The sequence below is a fragment of the Sinocyclocheilus rhinocerous genome, unplaced genomic scaffold (genome assembly GCF_001515625.1).
Source record: "Sinocyclocheilus rhinocerous isolate Xijiao unplaced genomic scaffold, SAMN03320098_v1.1 scaffold1537, whole genome shotgun sequence".
NCBI classification, from domain to species: domain Eukaryota; kingdom Metazoa; phylum Chordata; class Actinopteri; order Cypriniformes; family Cyprinidae; genus Sinocyclocheilus; species Sinocyclocheilus rhinocerous.
The window spans coordinates 63,900-69,903 of record NW_015659384.1 but is presented as its reverse complement, the minus strand read 5'-3'; positions in this window follow the sequence as shown (position 1 = coordinate 69,903).

Here is a 6,004-nt window from a genome sequence, read left to right as displayed (position 1 = left end):
CCTTTTCCATTTCTCCTTCCGCTATATCCAAAGTTTTGTACAAAGCCTTTAAAAGTTCATAATTCCCTTTTTATTTTATAATCTGAAAATGTTATGTTTTTATAAATATTATTTATTACACAATGTATATATCTGTATGACTGAACTAAGATTATATATTTGAAGAACAAAACAGTCTCATGATTTTGCTTTTTAATATAAGATTGACTCTTTACTGATTGTTTTGCTGATATATTATGCTATGTGTAGCCTCATTTATATTAATATATAATGCAGATAACAACACTTTTGACAACAGATTATTAAAATAACGCATAGCATACAAATAAAAATACTGTGTGGCATTGGCACGCAGCTAAATAAAGGGTTCAATCTACCTGATCACAATCATCTGATCCTCATGTCTGCATCTACTCTGTTCATGCAGATATTACTCAATTGGTTCCTTGCTGTATGCAGAGGTCAATTTGAGAGTCACACCTGTTATTAAACACTGACAATGTGAAGGCAGCCAATGTGACAGACCCGATTACAGAATCAAATCACCGAGGGTGCTTCTAAAATTAGAGAGGGCGCTCTACCCTTAATGCACATCTATTTTGACTAGATATTTTTGTCCTGTCCATTGTTATGGCCATGTGTCAGTCATTGCAATTTCCTAAAACTTTGCGGCCTATACGTGGCTGTTGGTCCTCTTAGTAGCATGAAAAGCAAAATTTTATTCAAATTCTGAATAGTTTATATCCTGCTAGCCAAGAAAGCACGCGCGCTCCCTTATTTATAATCACTAAGACTCATTTCAGTTTCATTTCACAAAGTTATAAAAAAAAAAAAATCAATGAATCTATTACTTCTAACATCGTGTCTACACTTATGATGAGAGGATTCGCGCCCTGCACAACTCGGGCTCAGCGCTGAACAAAACACCATCGGGTGAGTGAATTCTGACTAACTTAAACACTTCTGATTGGCCATTGCGTTCAAGAAATCAACAGATATGTCTCTGATTGGTTACATTGCTCAACGCTGCAAAAACACGCTGACGCTCTCCTGAGCGCAAACACAAACGGTTTCGCCAATATCCTGTTTCTAACCGGGCATGCAACGTGACCCTTTTTATCCACAAAACCACAGTTTTAAGCGTGTGTTCTCTAATTTTCTAATAATAATAAAAGTTTGCATCAATATTTTGAGTTATGACAACTTGGAATTAAATTATTTTCCAGCCTACTCGAGTAGTAGCTCTGGAATCAATTAATCTTATCTATTTCTGTTAAAATTCACAGCTATCATAGCACATACTAAATGTAACTTATTTAGCGTGTATATTTAATGAACAAGTAAGATTACTTGTCACTGGCATTAGCACAATCATTGCTTAGCATCAGTGTAGTGTTTACCTTCATGTGGTCTACTCCAGCACAATGGTACATTACAGAAACATAAACATAACAGCATTAAACACTATAAGGGCTTTCCCTTTACTAAAAAACACAGAACATAATTTACTCTACTTATCCAGTCCTAACGCATGCAATTCCCAAATTTAACAATACAATTTCATTAATTTACTACAACATAATCATTAAAGAAACTCAATTAACACAGAACTTTGAGTTTAAATTACACACAATATCAAGTTAATGTAATGATCAACATTATGTAAACTGAACTCAACAAAATAATGTTTGCAAAGGTTTAATTAAATCAATAAATTACCATTTTTAACTTGCAACCATGCATTTATTTAAGTTGTGTTAAAGAGCATCATAGCTACCAGCAAGAACGCTTAAGCATTCGGTCTTTTTTAGGGGCGTACCTTGTGACATCATATCCTGTTTTTGCTTCATTTAGATGTCTTTGGTTCTTATTGGGTTCATATATCAGTCGAACCGTATGAGTTTTTTTATAAGCGGACCAAGACCCACTTTTCATGGGTTCTCGAGCCACTTTTGTGTGCACACCAAGATTCCAATGGCAACCTTCACACTTATTCAAATGAACCAATCAACAATAATGGAAGTAATGTATTGCAATCTTAAAACTGCATTTTTTTTGCAACTAGGGAATCATTGAAGACAATATAATTAACTTTAATAGGAAAAATGATTGCATTAATTAATTCCTTTACGGGTCATGACAAGCACTACAAGTACTAGTGTGTGACATGTAGTCCAAGATCCAAAATGTACACAAAACACAAATTCTATATTTAAATATGGTTCAATTACTATGACTTTCGCATTATGTTCTTCTTAAATGTTCTGAGAGAGAAAGTATGCATATGAAAGATATAAGAACGATAAAGAGGAGAATTCAAGGCCAATGTGAACTATCTCGGCACTGTTGGCAGACTGGCAGAGGGGAGGTAGTACACAATGATTAAGGCCACTATGTTACTCATTACTGAGGTGAGGGGCTGAGACTAAGAGCTTTTCTATATTCCTGACATGGAATGTCCCGAGCAACATAAGAAGGACGGATAGTTCCCATTTTTTTTTTTTTTTTTAAACATTTTTTTTTTGGTCAGAAAATAATAAAAGCAATTAACAAACTGCAACAATATACTGGCATGAGTGAGCATTTCAATATTTATGTCAGTTCAATATCAGTTATTAATTAATTTGTTAAGTCCATCCATGACAGAGAAAAGCGAGCAGAGGATTTGGTCAGAGAATTTTACCATTGTTAAATTTATATGGCCCAGTATGGACAATTTTAGGAGTAAGGCGTCGGTGACAGGAATGGTTCATGCCAGTAAATACATATAAATATGATACATTATATATATATAAACACCTTATAGGTCTTCATATACATGCATGTACTATTTCAAAATTCATGATGTCATAAGACACCTGAGGCACTGTACAAATATGAGACCCTGTGCACTTGTACTGAGGAATCAAGGAACTAGTGTTGAACAGCGGCCAGTGTCTGTAGTTGCCTTGGAAACATGCAGTACTCTATACTTAAGGAAAGTGGGGGATAGAGACATATTCTGTACAGTAGGTACGTCTGCTCTCTCTCAGTCCCTCAAGTGCACCCAGGGTTTTCCTGACTCCTTTAACTGCTTCTGAAAGATATGGTACAAAACACAAACAGGAAACCTTATAAAACAGTGCACATGTAATATGAATGGAAGAAAGCTAAAAAAAAAAAAAAGACAAATAACTGAAATCAAAAAATCTTATTTTCTTAATAAATATCCCTGGTGTCATTTTGGAAGATTTAACTATGTATATTATTTAAAGCAAAAAAAGCACTATTATTCAGAAGTTTGGGGTTGGTAAGCTTTTTAAATGTATTTAAAAGATGTCTCTTATGCTCATCAAGGTTGCATTTTTGTTGATCAAAAATACAGTAAAATATTTAAAAATGTGAATTTGAATATATTATTGAATATATATGTGGTGAAATATACATCCTACAGATGCGCTGATTCGCAACATCAGTGATGTTTCCTGGATTCATCCAGTGTTTCGGGTCTTTCAACATCATGCACCCTCACCCAGGTGACCCAGTTGGGGTTGATCAAGCCCCGACCTGCGTCCCAGCAGCGTTTAAGCCACAGATCACCCCTTTTTATCCACAGCCAACTTGAAGCTTTTTCTGCAGCCTCTGTTGCAAGTCTAATGGCTGCTCTCCTCTTGGGCCCACTCAACCCCAGCACAGTGAATGCTCTGAAGAAGGAGCGGCCAGCAAAGCCCCTGCATCCAACCTCCACAGGGTAACCACGAGCTCTCCAACCACTCTCTCAACACTGCAATGTGTGCTGGAAATTTCAGCTGCTTCTCCAGGTCAACTAAAAGCTGCCAGTCCCATGCTGAATGAAGAAGGCCTGCTGGAGCTTGTTGCTGCAGTGTTGGCTGCTCTCCTGCTTTCACAAACCGTATCTCCTTCCTAGCTCAGTGATGGTACTTGCTGTTTGCAATGGTCAAGGTGACACTCTCCGCTACTGCCGTTAGAACCTGGTCAAGGGCCTTTGGGCTGCAGCTCAGGATGTGTTCTAGTGACATTAGAGAGGGAGCAGGAAGGAGTATCAGCCTTGCCCCAGACCTGGAGGTTCGCTGGGATTGGTAAATCATCAAAGACAGCTTGGATTAAGAATTTCTTGCACTGCAGCTCTGCTTGCCAGATGTCAGACCATGTGAGCCTCCGTTCCATTGCATCTTCCCATCTCATCCATGCCCCTTTTTGCCTCATACCTGCCTCCCTGCTTATGCGAATTTCCTCCGCTGTCGCAATCATCTCCTCCTGCATGAGGTATCGCCTTACCTTGCCTCGTGTTTGGCTGTAGTACCAAGTCCTGCTCTTCCACAAGCCACTGCCCCCACCATGGCCTTGTGCCTTAGTCTGGACTCTGCTGCATCCAGCTCCCTTGAGGCTCTCCACTTTCTGCCAGTATGGACCTCAATGCCAGCTGCTGGGATCGCTGGAGTCTCCGTACTGCATTGCTTCTCTGGTGCAGGAGACCATGAACTCCATGAACCATGAACTGCTGGTAAAAGGGAGTTGCAGGGTGTTGTTCTTCCCATACAGAGCTGTTGTCAAGCTGCATGGAAGACCGAGACATCTGCGGAGATAGCTGCTAACTTTGCTCTCCATTAGCTCGACTGATGCAGTCGGCACTTCATATACCAGCAGAGGCCAGAGAACCCATGGCAGGATGCCATGCTGTTAAATCATTATACAATTTGGCAACCATGTTCATGGCAAATGCAAAAAGGATTACTGAAATTGTGCATCCAGTAATAATACCCTTCTGCAGGTGATGCCAACTTGATGTTACAGACCCAGACATGACTCTCAAACTGAAGTTGTTATAGTAGTCCAGGATGAGGTCCGCGATCTTACTGGGGACATGGTGCCGGTTTACTGCAGTCTCTACCAACTTTTGTGGTATGGACCCATATGCAGTGGCCAAGTCAAGTTAACTGAGTGATTACTCCAGTGTGCTCAAGACAGCCAGGCATCCCAGGAGTCCCTCCTTTCTGCACTAATGTATCAATGTAAAGCAGAAAGTTATTTTCTCATCTGCTTTTGCTGGGTTATTTCAACCCAACTTTGGGTCAAATATGGACTAACCCAACCGTTGGGTTAAAGTTTTACATAAAATTTTTAACCCAAAAGTTGGGTTAGTCCATATTTGACCCAAAGTTGGGTTGAAACAGCCCAGCATTTTTTAGAGTGTGGACAGAACACTGAAGAAGGTTTTGCCCTCAGCACTGAGCAGCGAGATGGATTTAAATTGCTCAATGTAATTTATTCATGTGATGGCAAAGCTGAATTTTCAGAAGCCGTTACTCCAGTCTTCAGTGTCACATGATCCTACAGAAATCATTTTAATATGCAGGTTTTGCAATGTTGAAAACAATTGCTTAAGGTTTTTTTTGTTGTTGTTGTGAAAATTGATATTTTTTCAGCACTCTTTGATTAATAGAAAGTTATAAAAAGAATAGCATTTATTTGAAATGTAAATATTTTGTTAACATTATAAATTGCACTGTCACTTCTGATCAATCTAATGCATCCTTGCTGAATAAAAGTATTAATTTTTTTTTTGAATCTTTCCCAAAATTTTGAAGGGTTGTTAAAAATAAAAATGCCCTCCACTTCTGAAATATTTTGTGCAAACAGGGAAAATTTAATTTCAACAATCATATTTTTTTTATAGTGTGAAAGAGTTTGTACGCTATGTACACTACTGTTTAAAAGTTTTGGGTCGGTAAGATTTCTTATGCTCACGAACGATATTTCTGGCAAAGCTGAATTTTCAGAAGCCGTTACTCCAGTCTTCAGTGTCACATGATCCTACAGAAATCATTTTAATATGCAGGTTTTGCAATGTTGAAAACAATTGCTTAAGGTTTTTTTTGTTGTTGTTGTGAAAATTTATATTTTTTCAGCACTCTTTGATTAATAGAAAGTTATAAAAAGAATAGCATTTATTTGAAATGTAAATATTTTGTTAACATTATAAATTGTACTGTCACTTCTGATC